A 17699-nucleotide genomic window follows, 5' to 3' on the forward strand; every position below is an offset into this window, starting at 1 on the left:
GCTGAGCAGGCAGAGCTCTGAAAGGAATTCAGACCCAGCAGGCTACTTGCAGGCAAAAGTTGTAGTACGTGGGCAAAGCTTTGTGGAATAACCGTGCTGTGGCAGGATGTGATTCAGAGGCACTGGCACAGCTGTACAGGGATTTATAACCTTTCATACTACTGAACTATAATCATGTTGAATTGTATGATAGGAGTTTAGTCTGCTCCTGCCTGTGCAAGCTCTGGAAATTTGTTAGTTCCTTAATTTTCACACCCACTAAGAAAGATTTGAAATACTTATGTTTTTAGGAAGGGAATAAGGAAGCAGGTGTATAATGGCTTTGCTGGCTTGGCTTACTGAACCCAGCACTGTACTTTCATCATTTCTTGCACAGTTATTACCTTTGGCTTTTAATATGTTATTATATAAATATTCATCAAATACAAAAGCACACCGACCCACAACAATGGAAATCAGCATCTCCTGGAGGAGGACTGGAGGTAGGGTGCCACATTATCTTGGGATTTCCTTGAATATTTGCATTTAATTCCTGAGATTTCTAAAGCAACTGAATAGCTCCAGACACAGGGTGGCACAGGAGCAGAATCTGTTCTTCTGCTAGTTGTTATTCCAACAGCGCAAAGATCTGAATAAATGAGTGCTTGAGAAACTAAGGAGGCTTGCCCCACTGAGAGATGCTGACCCGACTCTTTTTAAGTAATGTAGCTGCATGTTTCCAAGGGCGGAGGGGATAACTGCTCAGCAGGGGAGGAGGATGCTGCTGGGAAGGTTTGTCCTGTTTTGCCCCTTTTTTTCTCCTTTCCTTTCCTTTCAATAGCATCTCCTCCTGTGATCCATCACGCAGGGTTAGGCAAATCATGATCCTTAATGCAAGCAAATGGAACAGCTTTTCTGGCTTCTGCTCTCTGTGACTTCTTGTCTCGCGGTAATAGAGTCCGGCTGGCATTGTGACCTTGTGTGGGGCATTTAGCAAGTTTTCTGATGTTGATGGTTTGTGGATAAATTGCTCTTCTGGCAGTGTTTTGGCAGAGGCAGTAGTTTTGGAGGAATGCAGTGGCGTTTGTGAAAGTTGCTCACTGGTATTTGGAGCAAATGATGAAGACATATATAGCCCCTTCTCTTGGAGCTCTGCCAGCATACCCAGACCCGCCACTGAAGTTCCTGCTGCTGCTTGGAGGCTGTGAGCAGCTGCGAGGATATACCGCATTCGTGAGCTATTGCATTTGTTTCATCTTGCATCTACTACCAACATCTGCACCAGAATCCAGATCAGAAATGCTAAACTTTACTTCAGTTCAGGGACCACTGAATGAACCGCAGCCTCGACCATCACAAGAACTTCTACTATTTAACTTGCTGAATCTAAATTCTGAACAGTAAATTCTCCAGTGTCTTGCTCCCACGCTCCTTCATAACATATCCCCTCAGCAGCTGGACAGAGCTTTTCTCCTGAACCCCTTTACCCTTTCGTCTTCCAAGGAGAAGTTGTACTAGAATGGAATTAATCTGAACACACAGTGCCTAGGACTCTCCTGGGACCTTCCTGTCTGTTGAACCCATTTTTATTCGTCCATCAAAAAGTATTAATTCTCCCTTTTGCATTGCTCTCTGCGTGGATTTTTTATTTTTTCATTATCTTTTAAAGCACTGAGGAACCCCATCCCCTTCTGCTCAAGCCGCAAGATGATAAAGTTGTTTTTCCCTCCAGCTCTTTTCAATGCATCATTTAGCAGACCTCCTCTAACGTGTTCTGAAAAGCCTCTCTTATCCCAGGTGGAGGGCAAGGAGGAGGATCTGTAGGCTGGTGGAGCTATGGAGTTGAAATCCATCTAGGTTTAAATAGCTCAAGGTCAGCTCAGGATGGAAAGGACAACAGCAGATTTCTGGAGACTTCATTCAATGAATTGTTGATTGGAAAAGCTCTTTCAGATCCCCGTGGAGCAGAATCTGGAAGAAATGTGTTTTCCAAAAGGAGGACAGCGGGTTAGTTGTTAATGATTTCAATAAAGCAAGAGAAGGCACATTAGGAGGTTGGCCATAAGGGTAAAAAAGGAGGCTGGTGTATTGCTCATTAGTGGTTTGCTAAAATTAACTCCATTACCGTGTTTGCTTTCATTGCAAACCTTCCATTTAATTGCAATTACCACTGAACTGCGAAGAAGGGACCCTGCTTTGTGCTACAGGTCGTCAGTATCAGGAAAGAACCCAGAGCTGAGATGCGTGAACTGCTGTTTTAGAGACTGTCTCAGTGGTATAGTTGAGCCTGTTCAGCCTGGTTTCGCTATGCTGATAACTTGGGAGGAAAGTGGGAATTTACTGTTGTTCCTTTCCAAAGGTATCACATGTATTATTTCACAAGTATGGGCAGGAAGTTTGAATTAAAATAAAAAAACAGAGGACCTGATCCAAAGGGTGGTGAAATCACTGACAGCTGTGCTATAGTTTTCTTTCAGCCTTGGATTAAGCCCAAACCCCTACAAATTTAGTTTCTGTGAGAAAAAAGTGGGGTTTTTTTACCTTTCTCCTCTCTGTATTCTTGCATTTCCTTTGATGTTCCTTTTCTCTGTCACAAGCTATTGATTCTCATCTTGTCTTTTATTTACTGCCAGTTCTCTCATTATGTCAGGAATCCTATACTGAAATGCTGTTCTGTTTTCTGCATACACCATTCTGTTTTCTGCATTCACAACCCTTAAATAAAGAAAAGGCTTTGCTGTTCTCTGTGAAGGTGGCTGCCAGTTGGCTAGTTAGTGTTTGAGTTTATAATGCAGACTGAAAAAAGGGAATAGCTGGAATGTTCTTCCAGCACTGGGAGGTATTTTGCTTTCATCATACAGATATCCAGTCCGTTCAGAAAATGATGACAGAGACAGTTTTGGCTAAAGATACTAGGATGCATTGGGCAGCTTTTTTCTTTCCAGTGAAATCCATGAGGATTTCAGGAGTCTATCCGCACTGTGAAGACAGAGAGAGAGTTAGCCCTCTGTTCTTAAGAGCTTCTCTGAAACCTCCAAGGAGGTCTGCTGCTCATTTCAGCAAGTTCAGAGGAGAGAAGGGCTAAATTACACATGCGTAGACTTGAACTCGTGGCTTCATGGTGTGAGGTTACTGCAAGCCTGCCATTCCCTTCAGCCTCCAGTTTATCCTCCTTCGCTGGTCACAGGTAAGTGTAGTTCCATGTGGTGGCAGCTTTTTCTGGAAACAGAAGCCAGTTTGGGAAGGGAAGGCTGCAAGCGGCAAAGTGAAGGGAAGGACAGAAAAGGAAAAGGAGGTGATAACAATTCTTTGATGGAAGTAGGTCAGTCTTTAATGCTATGGCCTGTCTCTTCGGGCTCCTCAGGAACAGTTATAGCTACAGTTTGAGATGGAGATTGCACTATGAACTGAAAGCAGATGTTCTCTGAAGGCAGTTAGCTACTAGCAATAAAATGCTAAGTGTTTGGAAAATGCAGTAATTCAGTCATGTGATTTTTATTTCTCTACTTTGGTCACTGACCCTACAATGGCACTGAAAAATGGGAGTAGATTGTATTTAGGAAGAAAATGGAAGATGGCTGTCAAAAAAATAAATAAAGTGAAGTGGCTAAGCCCATTTTAATTAAAACTCAGGGTGAAGTATTTATCTCATTCTTGTAGATGGTTCCAAAGCTCTGCTTCTCACTTTATGTCGATGTTTTGTGTCTGTGGACCTGATGCAGATAAAGTTAATTCATGGAGTGATACAAATATGAGGCTACTTCTGGTAACATACTATGTAATCAGCAGAACTGGCTGCCAAGAATTATGCTGCTTCTCTCACCAGTTAGTGCTAACGTGTGGGGTAGTCATAAATATAACATGAATTGTGGGATTTTGATTACCTGATTGTACAGGAATGTGCTCAGCTAGCGTGGAGCTAGGAGAGCATTAGAAATGCCTTGCCAGATCTCTGCCATAGGTTCAGGAGGGGCATTGATCAATTGGTATAGCTCAGTAGGTAGAAAAACTGAGGAATGGGGCAGGAGGGAATGACCATAAGTGAGTCTTCCTTTTCTGCTTAGCCAGAGGCGGAAATATCGGAGTAAAAATACTCTGGTTTTAGCTCTAACCTTGTCAAACCTTAGATACTCATTTTCGATTGTGAAAGCTCAGCTTACCTAGCTTGTGCCCTGAGAACGCTGAGCATTTTCTCCCTGTGCTCCTAGGGCTCTGCAAATGAGCCACAAATAAGCTTCAAAACTAGAGTGTTGTTTGTGGCAAGTGGATACAGGGCGTGTGGGGGAGAGGTATGGCCAGGAATCAGCGGCTGGCTTGGTAGACAGAGAGCTGCCACTAGAGGGGGCACTGGAGCGTGCTGTGCAGCTTTTTTCTGACTGTGCAACAGGTTTGCCTTGCTGTGCGTTGGTTCCCTAGCAAAAAAAGTAATAAATGGAGCTGTGTAAATAATCAGTGTTTATATTCAGCAATGTGCTGAAAAGCAGAAAGCACACTTTGAGGGAAAGAAGCATTTGTTACTTTCCCAGGGGGTGGAGGGAAAATGAAGAAGGAAATACGTGTTTCAGGTTGAATCAAACATTGATTTGTTTTGGAAGAAGGGGGGGAGGTTATCCATTCTATTACAATTTAGCATATTTTAAACATAAAAGATCTTGGTGATGGGAAAAAAGAAAGGGTTAGTTTAAAACAGAAAAATGCCGAAAATATGTTTTAGTTTTTCTAATTTGTTTTCTTTCGTTGAAAGAATTTATAAATTTGTGTCACGTGTGTTAGTCCCTCTGCATATGTCTATCAATAAAGTCTTTACTAGAACCACCTCCCCTTGTCTATTAAGAACGTTTTCTCCAAGGATTAGTGGTTATTTAGTGCCAGCAGAGGTTATTTAGTTAATTTCTGTGTGTATGCAAAGTGAAGAGGCTCTGACGTTTCAGAGCACTGGCGCAGACTCAGCCTGAATCAAAAGATATAAACAGTATCTGTCCCCACTGCGTTTATCCCTGCGAGACCTGATAGCTGCTGGAGCTGACAATGGCTGTATCATTATTAATGCTGAAGGGGACTCGGTTACGTTGTTATGCAGGTCCAGATACCATTTATTTTTTGTGCTTTCTGGATGCTGCTCTTGAAGGACAAGTAGCTTTTGAAGCAGACCAAGGTTAGATCTGGCAACCTTTGCTGGTATTTTTTCCGGTTTTTTGCCCCTCCTCCTCTTTTTTTTGCCTTGGTTCTGTGTTGGAGGCACATTGTGGGTTGAGCAAATCTCTGGGTAATTCTTTCTCGGCTGGGGAAGGATAAGCAGGAGGCCCACACATGTCAGGAGCATGAGATTGGCTGGGAGATACCGTTGATTAGCTAAGACACTTGGAATTGTTTTCAGCAGCACTCAGACACCCAGGGAGAGAAGAAAGAAAAGCACACCTTGGGTTTAAATGGGGATCTCGTGCAGGTAATGAAACACAAGGGACCTGTATCAGAAGCAGATAAATGAGCTGTTAAGTCCTGCAGTCAGTAAGTAGGGAAGTAGATGGAATCAACTGCATTAAGTTCAGTTGCATCTCTGCATGTTTGCTTATTCATATGGATGAGATGGAGCTGGGGGATGGTGAAGGAAGCAGACTGCAGGCAGGATGGATGCAAATACAGGAATACGGTGGAACAGTGTGTGTGTGTGTGTGTGTGTGTGTGTGTTCATGATTAGGTCTGGCAGTGCTCTTCATGAAGACCAGCAGAGAGACAGGACATATAAGGTCCAATTATTGGCAAAACTGGGGGAAGAAGAGTAAGGAGCTATCAGTTGTTGACCTCACTAATGGGTAATGCTGACTGTTCACTGGTCAGTGTCTTGAGTTGGAGGAGACTGCAGCATCGCCAGGGCATGCTAGCCTTTTATAGCCTCTTAAACATGTGGGGAGCTGAGGTTGTCTTGTGGTGCTCTGGGTAGAGAAAGAAAAATGAGCCGATTAGGAGAAAGTAAGAAGGACTCACAGCCAAGTTTGTAATTTGGAGCTTTCTGTAAATTTGCTACTACCTTGTCTAACAAGAGGAGAGAGGATGAAGTAAGCAGATGGTTTAAAAGTAAAATAAAAAAAAAAGGTGTCAACTTTAATAACTGCGGATGAAAAGGGCAACAAAAGAGTGACCAGCAGCTTCTTAGCTGTTCCTAACCTACAGCCAGGTACTTTCCAGCCCAACTCGACCAACAAACTGCTTATGCTTCTTGCTGCTGGTTTGCTGGTAGCTTTAGCTACCTGAGTGTTACTGCAAATAAATGTGTGCAGTCCAGAGCCAATTTAAAAAAAAACATGCAGTGACAAAGGTAGAATAATGGAAAGGAGAAAATGGGTCCTGGCAGAGAGAATTAACGGTCCACCAGGCTGGTCTCCAGTGAGCTCTGAGCCCTGCTTTGTGAAGCACTGTAGGGGAAGAGGAATAGAAATCAAGTGGAGTGGAGCCTGTGCAGAGCAAGAAGGGATATGGGGAAGGATGAATATGCATTATATGAGAGGGATAGGACAGAGGGATGAACATAAGGAGGCAAATGCAGCTGGGGGAGTTGTACAGGGTCAGCATACAGATAATGAAGATAAACATTCAGGGAGAGAGTGATATGGAAACTGAATATACAACTGTGATTTGTAAGAAAGGTTTGGGGGGATGTTTTAACAAGGCCTGAATATCTGCGTGTATTGGGGCTGAGCCTCTATTCTTTCACTTTCAGATTGCAGCCAAGCCCAGCAGTAAGTAAAAGTTGGTGCCATCCTATGCCCCAGAGTGAAATGAGTCAGGAGGTGGTGCTCACGTCCCCCAAAAGATTAGTTCTGCTAGGCATTGTGGGTTTCAGCTTCAGGGTTAAATAAGCCCGATGCAGTCTATGTCACTATGGAGATGACTGCTGAAGGGCAGGATTGGGTCAGAAAGGCGCTGGAAAGCAAAGAGCTGCTGTGACAGGTCCTGGTTAAAAAGAAGCTCTGAGACTCAAGCCTGGCATTTCCCGTCTTTGTTGCTGGTTTAAGCAAATACATCTTGTGTGGGTGACCAGTCAGCCAGCAGGAAAATGGTTAGAAGAGAGCGGTGTGCTGCGCTGAAGGACAGTTGCCTAAGCATCAGCAGAGGAACTAATCCAGCCCCTCTGGTACCAGCCGGCTTTGATGTGGTTCTGAAATCCGCTCTCGCTGGGTCTCTGAAGCAAGACATTGCTTCAGCAGTGCAAACTGCTGCTCCCTGCAGAAAATTAATAAGGAGACTTTGGATTCCACCCTGCATCTGACCTAAGCAGCTAAATAGGTTACACTAAGTTTTAAGAATCGCCCCAGTTTTCCTTTTAATAGGCAATTTTTCTGCTTAATTTGCAGAACAAGCAAAAAGCCATTATGTAAAATTTATCAGCAGCAATTGACTCTCATTAGAGATTGGGAGCAGGAGGCTTTGTCGTAAGGGGGAAGGATCCTCCAAATTTTCATTTACCAGCCTTAGTTTCCCAGCGTTTTTGCTGACCCATGCCCTGAACAAATTCAGACATTGAGCCATCAACATTTCTTTCCTATTCTCACAAGAGCTGTTCTCACCTTCCTTCAGTCTGGTTTTAGAAGTCCTTAAGCAGTCAGTAACCAGTTCTGTTGGAAGCACATGATCCAGGCTGAATGAAGTGCCTGTAAATTGCAGTGCTGTTATTACAGTGTTTGAGCAGTGAATTTTGCCACGTTAAGCAAACTCAACTCCAGTAGAAATAATTTGTTCAAGAGTGTTAGAGTGAAGTTGTGTGCACTCCTTTGTGTGCACACAGTTGTGTAAGCTCCTTGGTGGGCCAAAGAGTTGGGCCATAGGTGTCTGACTGTGGGACATAGGCAAGGTCAGCCTTTACATGCCACGTGGACTCCAGCAGCTTGGGTCTGGAAACTCATTCCTGAGTCTGACATCTTTACCAGAAGTGGTATAGTTGCTAATAGCCGCAAGGCTGCCTTTTCTTACCACTCTTTTCTCCTAAGTCCTGCGCTGGATACAGCAGACATAGAAAGAGCTGCTGTCCATATTTCCTGGCAACCAGAACACCGTGTGATCTGAAATTGCTCATGTTTTCTTCATGCTGCAGCAGCGTCTTTTGGCTTCAGCTGAAGACAGCTGTGACTTGCGTTGTCTAGGGGGACAGGTAAACTGTAATATACCTTCCTATGAGAGACATTAGGGAAGTGGAAATTATTACTGACATTGAAACATTCAGATGGGGATTTTTCCTTTCCTTTTCCCCCTACAGTAAATGTTAATTATACATGAAGGTTCACTACAGCAGAAGGGATTATAATTAATTTATATTTGAACTATAATAGATTTCACTACAAACTGCATTTCATTGCAACAAAGTGTATTATGACTGTTGTTTGCTGCCAGCAATTTACATAAACCGACCACAAAGCATTGCATCCATTAATCCTGCATTAAGGACAGCAGCAGGCACATAAAAATATGAAAAAAAGTAAAGCAAGTCTGTTTAACTTGTGAACAGAGACCTTGTACTTGTTGCAGAACCTATGTAATCTAACCTAAGAAATGCAAAGAGGAGTGCATTGGATGACATGAATTTGTAAGGTAACATTTGGATCCAAATCCATGTCTGAACTTGCCTAGAAATTAGAATTTATCTGTGTGTTCTATCTCTGCTTTAAACTGCAAAAAAATTAGAATCCATCTAAAGAATAACCCTTTGTTCTTCTTGGTGCCCTGAGTCACGTGCCAAAGCAGTATGAAGACAGTAGTGACCTAGGGACAGGCAAGCAGGTTTTTATTCTTGACCTGATGGAAAATCATTTACTTTCCTGTGCCTCTCTCTCCTTTTCCAACATTACCTACCTAGTTTTATGGGATGAGAGTTTCTCCAAGGCAGGGATTATCCTTACAAAGGTAGGCTGGAGCAGCTCCCAAAGCAGAGTTCCTGTCATAGTATAAGTATTAAACCAAACATACCAGACAGTATATTAAAAGGAGAAGATGGCAAGTTGGTAACTTTTAATTGGCGCTTCCTAATTTATTACCACTAACACACTAACCTCACAGCTCTCCCTCTGTGTCATCTTTTTGTGATGTCTCAGTGATATCAAGTCTTGGACCTTGGTTTTTTTGCCATCAGGCATACCCTGACACCTTACAGCCCTCCACTAGGGAGTGTATCAGACTCTGCTGATGCTATCTGTTGCACTGCATGCTGTCGCCTTCTGTCTCTGAACATCTGCTTCTGTCCGCAGACAGGAGCTTCATCCCTGATGACCCAATCTCAGACTGTAGAAAAGGGCAAGACGGCTTGTCAGGGACTTCAACAAACAGCTCGACAGCTGTTGTAAACAGCCGAGAGGAAAGGTCAGAGCCAGCCCTCCTCTGCCACTGATGAATGTTTCCTCTCCTGCACTGCCAAGGTTTGGCCAAGCAACATGAACTGCCGCAGAAAGGGCCAGGGGAGAGAAGAGTCAGGAACAAGCAACAGAAATAATGTCACTTTTCCCAACAAAGAAGAGAATTTGGATTTTGGAACTGTGACCAGGCTTTGCAAAAGGCTGAGGCTGTCTCTCAAAACAATGCAAACTCTTTCCAGAGAAAGGATTGATAGCTGTTTCAATTAATGGCCAGGTCACTGATTATCCCTTTGTCATTTATTTTTACAAAGTGCCTTGGGATTTGTTTGGTTGTTAGAACCAGTGCTCTGCAGGATTCCCACTTCTTTTCCTGCTTCTTTTGGAGGCATTACAGAACAGCTTTGCCTAGGGAACACAGGGCATGAATGTGGCTTCTGCCATCTTCTTGGGAGCTTGGTTGCCACCTCCTCAGGCCAGGCACTCTCTCCTTTTTGGGCATCCAGTGCATGACTGGTAATAAGGAGTTTCACTGTCTGCCATTGCTGTGCCAATGCAGAAGCAGCGCGTATGTGCGTGGTTGACCCTAGTGTGGTATGCCTGGGAGTAGCACTTCTTGGACTGTGTTGGTAGCCTGACATACGAACCAGTATCAGGCTCTGGAGATGCAGGTCACCCTCACCTAGAGGAGCTCAGATGACTGAGGGAGTTACATGTCAGCACTTCTATCTTCCACAGAGGGCTATTAAAAGCCATGCTGATATTGCAGCTGGGGTCTGTGTATGCGGCACATCTGGATGTACTCGAGCTATCTTTATGCTAGAGAGCTTGGGCACCAAAAAAATCAAAACTGCAGCAGCACAGCCCTCAGTACAGTCAGCACAAGCCTGCCTGAGACCCTGGAAAATTAGCTGCTAGCTGAAGTGCTATTGTCCTTAGCTCCTGTGCTCTACAGTCGCTGTCTTGTTGTGGCAGTGCTGAAGCACACTACATTGGGGCATTCCTTGCCCAATTATTTGCACTTTTTTTGTTTTCTGGCTATTTCATGGCTATGCTGAAGGCACTCATGGCCACTTCAGCGAAGTCTGGTTTGCTTCCAAGAGCTTTCTTACGCAATTCATACTTACACTCTAGCTGTAAAATTAACAGACTGTTTTATTACACAGGCTTTATTATTCAGGAGGACTCATCCAAAGGCTAGGAGCAGTTTTAATCCCAGCAGAATGACACCTTGGCAGTAAAACTGTTTTGCTACTAAGATTTTGTTGGAGGTGTTTGCTGAGAAAGGGAGAGAAGTCCTGAACAGGCTACTCCAGCTCCACTTGACACAAGAAGGAGCGGGATAGGGTGTCCTAATTTTGGAGTGGCACAGAGCTACGATGAGGCTAGTCCCTTCCCAGAAGATGCTGTGGGAAATAGAGAAATGGGGCTCTGGTGGCAGCACTGCAATGCCTACCATATTGAGGAGAAGCCACTGCAGGGATTGTCGTGACACTGCGTTTGTTAAAGACCTGACAGCATTTCCTTCCCGTACACCCCACAGTGTGACTCAGTGTAGTGAAAAATACCCACAGAGACCACTTCTCCTGTGCCATCTGAATATGTACTTTGTCGTAGAATGAAAATTGCTGTAGTCTGAGGTAGGGGGTCGGAAATGGCTCCCAGAAATTCCTTCTGTCCTGCAGTGAGACAGAAGTGACAGTCCCACAATAGCAGGCTGAGTGGGGGCGAGTCATCTGCCCCCTTACTTGCCTCTGACTCAGCCTCTGAGATAAAAGACCATTTCCAGAAAACACTTGGGGTGAAAATATTTCAGTTTGCTGCTGCTTTGCAGTTGCCAGTCTCGCTAATTTCTACTCTGATGTCACCAGCAGTGGCCCCATTAATGTTATTTATAGTGTTTGTGCCGTGGGCTTTTGTGCTCAAGGCTCTGTTGCTGGTCTGCAAGGAAGGGAAGAGCAACTCCAACACTTTCAGTGATGTGTCTTCCAGCCTGGAGTGTATTCCGGTTCTTCATGTCACACCTGGGCTGCCTGGATCTACCCCATACTCCTGTCTGTACCTTGGTTTGCTCCAGCATACTGAGCCATCCTGGGGCTTATTGTAGTTATTTAGAACTTAGTTTAAAAAATGCAGTAAGTCATGAGACCAAGCAAATCCAATAAAAATGCTTCAGGGGAAGGCAGTCTGCAATGCCAGATGCAAATGCAGCCAACCAGAAACCAAAAATATATTAGTACTGAGAGAGCAGGCAATTATTCTCCTATCAGAGTTGCAAGATTTTCAGTGTGTATGACTTCAGTGCTACTTCAGGACAGCCGGGTATCCATTTTTGGCTGAAAATGAGCAGAGCCATGGTTGCTTCAAAGCTCATGTCTTTCCCTGCATGACACCCAAGAGCTGCAATTAATCAATGCATTTAACAAGCACATGCCAGTCTATGTGAGAAGGACCTTTGCAGCTGCTAACCTGAAGTGTTGAAAAATCAGGAGTCAGACTTTTTATTTGATCCCACTAATCCTAAAATTAAGGGCTTCGATGTTTACCTGCAGAGGTTTAAATCTCTGGAGTTTGTGTCTGTAAGCTATTCTGCCTGAAAGCTGAACTTCTCAGGTAATCTAATGACTTTGGGAGCTAAGGCTCCCAAGAAGCACCAAATATTGCCAGAGGCAGTATATCTGTAAGCAGTGGAAACTCTGCAGTCAAAAAGTATGTCCCAGAAGAGCTATTTCAGCACTTAAGCTGATCTCCAGTATGAATTGTGCACTGGTGTCAGTGTATAGGAGAGAGACTTGGGCAGATACCATGTGTCTACAGAACAGGCCCTTGTTTCTTTAAGACATCCCATAAACCACATGGCCTGGAATCAGTCCCTGGGTGAAAAATTTTTTACAGTGAACTTGTGCCCTGTTCCTTATGCATTTCACATTTTTCTGCAATATTTCAGCTTGTAAGAAGCCACTCAATGTATTAATGATCAGGAAATAATAATGTTCTCAACCCAGGGCCAAGCGTCCTCCGTCTCCCTGCCATCTGTAATAACAGCCCGTTTAATGGATGTGTGCGAGATGGTCTCCTAGGAACCCTCAGGGAAGCGCAGAGCTACACCGAAAGCACAGTTGCTCAGCTGTTGCTGGAGAATTTAAGGCTCTCTCCAATTTTTCAGTGCCGGTTTGGTGACTTTCCCAGTGACGTCAGTCTCTGCTACCTGCAGCAAGTTCTGTGTTGTTTCCTGTCTGACCTGGGAGCTGATTTCTCCATTGGCACAACGATCTTGTGCATGTGCTGTGAACCTCCTATGGTAGAGATTGATGGCAAGCAGCAAGAGCCACATGGTTGCAGAGTCTCCCAGCAATTGCCATGCATGATGGAGGAGGCTGTCAGTCAGCAGTCCGCAGCATCAGTGTTGTGTTAAATCAAATATACCAGAGTGGCTGCCTATGCTTGTGAATTGCCACTGGGTATCAACTACAGTTTGCCAGATCACTCTCGAACAGCCTTGCTCCATACTGCCGTTATTGCATTGTCTGTGCTACGCACCTTTTGTGGATTTAAAGGCAATGTATGATACTGCCTCCCAACCCAAGAGAAATCCTGTTTTGAGGGACACTTTTCAGAGTGATTGGTCACAACCATTAGACCTAACAGATCGCCTGTTCTGCCATCTAATTCATCTTTAGTTCTTCAAGAGACCGGCACTGAAGAAAGCACAATTACTGGACTCGATCTAGGAATCACCAACTTGAAGCTGGTGGCCTTTGTTAAGTGGTATGAACATAATGGCCCCCACTAGGCGTTAATCACTATGAGACTTTGAACACAGAACCTTGGGCTATTTTTTGCAACCCTGTCACCTTTGAGCTATGTGTCTTTGGGCAAGTCTTGTCTTTTCCCTGTGGCCCAAAAAGTCCCCCAACTGAACAAAGCATGTAATAATACTGAAGTGCCTCTAAAGACTAGGTCGTTGATGAATGAATTCTTACTGCTTTTTTTTTTTTTGAGATTTTTGGATGCCAACTGCTATTTTAGTGCAAAGTAGTATTGATTATCATCATGCATACATAATACAGTAAGTTGTTATTCGTTTCCTTATTGCTTCTCTTCTCTGACATGATCCTTATTAGGTACCTCAGGGGGCAGGTTAATAAAACTCTGTCTATTTACATTAAATACTAAGGAAAGCATTATCCTTAGCACAATCCCACTCACTGTCCTAGCGAAACCCATCGGTTTGGCACAGGGCTCCAAGGCACCGTTCCAGCATGTCTCCTGAGTGTCGGGCTGGGATTCTGCAGTGATATATGTTTCCTTTCTTTTTTTTCTGCTGCATTTTGTAACTGCTAGTCTGACCTGGCATTGCTACCTATCATAGAGGGAGGCTGCTTTTTTCCTGAGTAATCTCACAGTACTTATTTTTATAGGTATATTGAAGATAATGATCCTGCTTCTGAATGGGAGATAAGAGTGAGACAAAGACAGAGCTGCTGGCTTTTAACTCACATGAAAAGCTTCAGATACTACTGCGATGAGGACCATATATGAAGACAGAGCGGCGTCATGACTGGTAAGAGAGTGAGCAGTGTAGCAACTTTGATATGAACAGTGACCTTCTCAGCATTAAGCATGTTGCATTATGTTGCAGGAATAAGGCTTAAGACCCAGACTCACAAAGGTGACAAAGTGATGCTGAATTCAGCAGCATTTGAGCATCTAAATACGTTTGTAGATATGAACATAAACGCCTTATTTAATCTGAATTAACATGACTGAAAAAGTGAAGCGTTAGCACAGTGGAACATGCTCTGTCTGCGGTTGTGTCTCCATTTTCCACTGTAACTGCCATTTTGTATTATGGGTTGCACATGTTGCCAGCCTTGCCCCAGGCAAGGTTAATGAATTGCGTTTCCTGTGATCCACCCGGCTTCAGAGAGCCGCACCATTTCTTGTTGAAGGATCATCACTGGGAAACTATCGCAAGGCAATCTGGAGCCATCGGCTTTGATTGTCTGTCAGTGGTTGGCCAAATGCCACGATCAACAAATTTGCAACACGGTGATGCCAGTGTGGTGGATGTCTCAGTCGCTTCTCAGCCCAACACATGGCAAAAGGCTGAACAGAGCAGGGAAGCCAAAAATTGTCAGCTGGAAGTGGGGGCAGCGCAGGAGAGAGGGCAAGCGGGATGCCGCCAAGCCTTAATACCCATAAAGCTCAGGGTCGCAGAGGGAGACTATTAATATAGATTTTCAGATAGTTTCTTTCCCTTTTCCTTTTGTTTCCAATATTTCCTGATTCCTGTCTCCTGTAAGAACAAAGTTGGCAGAGCTGGGAAACCTCTTCTCTCCTCACCACACCACTGGTCAGATTGTGTCTGAAATCTGGAGTGAATAAGCAACCAGAGCAATTTCACCAGCATTTTACCTACCTTATGCCAATTGTAGTGTGCAAAGGACTTGTTTTATGACTTCGCCATCCTTTCCCATACAGACAGGGAGAAGCATTCTCATTTAATATTAATCTCCCCTCCATGGATTCAGGCTGCTTCTGACAGTGTATCAATTATTTAAACTTGTTTAAAAAATTTCCAGGATTAAAGAGATTAGTTTCTTGTTGATTTTGGTAATTCCTTGTGCTTTTGCATCTCTGAGGCTGAGTACAACACAGCTACTGAGTTCCTGTTTGCTCAAAGTTCACCCTATCCATGGGCAAAATGGAAATTTTGTTTCCATTTGTAATTGCGAAGTTCATGTCTGAGTGGTAAGCAGCTCCGGCAAACTGGGTATTAGTAAAGCAGTTGAAGACCTGTTAGGTGAGCAATCACTTGTAGCACTACACAGGGAATATTCACTGTATGTTTGTGTGTACAGTTAGGATCTTTCTGCAGAATTTTACGTTATGAAAGTAAATTTGAAAGACAACAACATTGGCAGTTTTCCTCTGTGATGGTTTGCATTTCTCAGCTACATAAAGTGACCAGTCCTGTCCAGCACAGTCGAGGTGACTCCACTGTCAGATCAAAGAGCCTCATGTGCTACTGTCACAAATTTAAACAATATCTAAAGATCATCTGATGTCCCCTGCATAGTGTGTCTTTGTTAGCTGTGGAAGAACAGCTCACCTGCTCCAGCCTGCAAGTTGAAATCGGGGCTGCAACTGGCACTTAAGAAAATCTAGAAAAAAGGATTAAAAAGAATAATCAAAGAGCTTTAAACATCAAAAAGCAAACAGGTCTATGAAATATACATAAAAACACACTAAAACCTCAATCCTAGCATTATCTGTCTCCCATCCAATCATTAATTCATGGTTTTTTTGCTACCAGGGAAAGTGAACTCCTTAAATGGGTTCTTTGACTGGGTCTTCCCTTTGCTAAGCCAGACTACAAGACAGCTCATTGCTCTGGCAGAAAGGAATGTTTGTGGCTTCCTGTGACATCCCATAAATGTACCTTTGCCTTAATTAACTGGTCAGACAATCTTGCTTAACAAAGGGAAGACCTAGTGATATTCATATCTAAAAGGAAGTTTCTATAATTACAAATTAATCAGGAAAAACCGTCAGTAAGCTCTTCTCACTAAATATTCATTGTTAGAAAGAATGAGATGGCCCATTATTTTTTTTCCCAACTGTTTCATGCTGCATGATAGACTTGATCAATCAGCCCCAGAAACCAATCTTCTCCCAGTCTCCAGCACAGTCATCATCAATCACATCTGTGAGCAATGGCGCTAGAGCCTCATCACAAGCTTTCCTTTGCTAGCAAGCGTCACAGCTTGGAGAGAGAGGTGGAGATGTACATTTCAAATATCGATCATTCTCTCCTGCAGTGAAAGGATGGTGGAAGGGGAGCAGAGAGAGAGAGACCGCATGCGTTAAAATGTTTTATTTTTGTTGTCAGTGTCTCTGGCTAGAAACTGATAAGCTGCAGGAGCTGAGAGCGTGGAGAGAGTCTGGCATGAATGGTGTGTGAGAGGAGGGTCAGGAAGGGAAGAAAACGAAATATCTTGTTGTTACTACCATTATTTGTATTATAGCAGTACTACCAAGCTTTTAGACTGCACGTTCTGTCCGCCTACTGCAAACACCTTTATAAAGGTCAGGATCATTATCTTTGTTTTCCAAATGGAGAAACTGAGGAAGGTTTAACTTGCACAAGACAAGCAGGCCCCAGACAGAGGTGAGAAAAGAGCTCAGTTTTCTCGATGCAGAATAGCACTCTGTCCCTCAGGTTGCATTGCCTTCCCTTAATAGAAGACAGTGAGTCTGAGATCAGGGTCTTGCTGGGCAGAGTACGGTACAAGGAATACAGCAATAATACAGATTTCCCAAAGGTCCCTGCATTCTTTCCATTTCCTGAGCTCTCTCTGTCATCGCAGGTCATCAGTTGTCATGTGGTTTTCCATCTCAGAACTTTATTTTGTGCTTTGTATACATACACAAGAAATGTGTTCCAGCTGCACATCATTGCAATGTGAACCAGTGGGAACCCCAGAGAAGTGAGGTGCTTCTTCAAATGTATTTCACTTCATAAGATCAAGGAAAGAAGAAAGAAAGAGAAAAAATCCCCAAATACAAAAATACTGATTTATTTTGTCTGTAAGTTTCATACTTCATTGATTTCACTTGAGTTGTTCCTAATTTACCCGGAAAGGTAAGGCTTAGTCTCCTGGGTCTAGTTTTCCACCCATTTGTACAAACTGGATGGCTGTAATGTCCGCAAGGGAGGCAGACAACAGGGTGTGTTTCTTTCTTTCTTATGCCCTGTAACACTGTTGATTCCCCTTCCAGCACTGAGGGATTTTATTCACTTGAGGTTTCTTTAAGCCCTTCTTAGATGCTGAGAATTTAATCTCTGAGTGTTTCTAGTTGTCTGCATTAACTACTTGAAGAAATCAGGCTAAGGCTGCACAGCCAGTTGAAATGTTGCTCCTTGTCAGGTTTAAGGAGGCTGAGAATTGTGAAGCACGCATTTACCATCCGCAGCATCGCCCTGCTGTGGTCTGCAACTGTCCCTGACCAGGCTGCATGGAGCTATACTGGATGTTGTGCTAGGGTTTGAGTTTTGCTTCAGGAACTTTCTGGAGAATGAACGAAGCCTGCAGCTAACCAGCTGCCTGTACTTGCAAAGCATAAATGATAGACAACTCGGAGCTGGAGTACAGGCTTTGGATGATGATATAGAGCTATCGGCTTCTGTCTTTGTCCCTCTGAATCGCAGATGCTACGTTAGGTCAAAAGAAACGGTTTGCACGCATACCTCTATATTGAAGTTACATGTATCACACGTCTTGAGCTGGAAATCCATCAAAAAGGGATTTATCAGTCTTTCCAAACTTGTGCTTTGAGCAGTCCTGTGTGCAATATAAAAGCAAGATATTTCATAAG

At 43.7% G+C, this 17699-nt stretch overlaps 1 long non-coding RNA gene across 1 annotated transcript; it reads right to left on the minus strand.

The window, feature by feature from the left end:
- Window positions 1-1852: 1852 nt before the first annotated feature.
- LOC127025920 (uncharacterized) lies at window positions 1853-17623 on the minus strand. The gene is made up of 3 exons (XR_007767726.1): window positions 17572-17623; window positions 15433-15484; window positions 1853-1950 (listed from the first exon to the last, which is right to left on the minus strand). It is a non-coding gene; the product is annotated as an uncharacterized LOC127025920 (long non-coding RNA).
- Window positions 17624-17699: the final 76 nt, after the last annotated feature.

This window comes from Gymnogyps californianus, chromosome 25 (genome assembly GCF_018139145.2).
Source record: "Gymnogyps californianus isolate 813 chromosome 25, ASM1813914v2, whole genome shotgun sequence".
Taxonomy (NCBI): domain Eukaryota; kingdom Metazoa; phylum Chordata; class Aves; order Accipitriformes; family Cathartidae; genus Gymnogyps; species Gymnogyps californianus.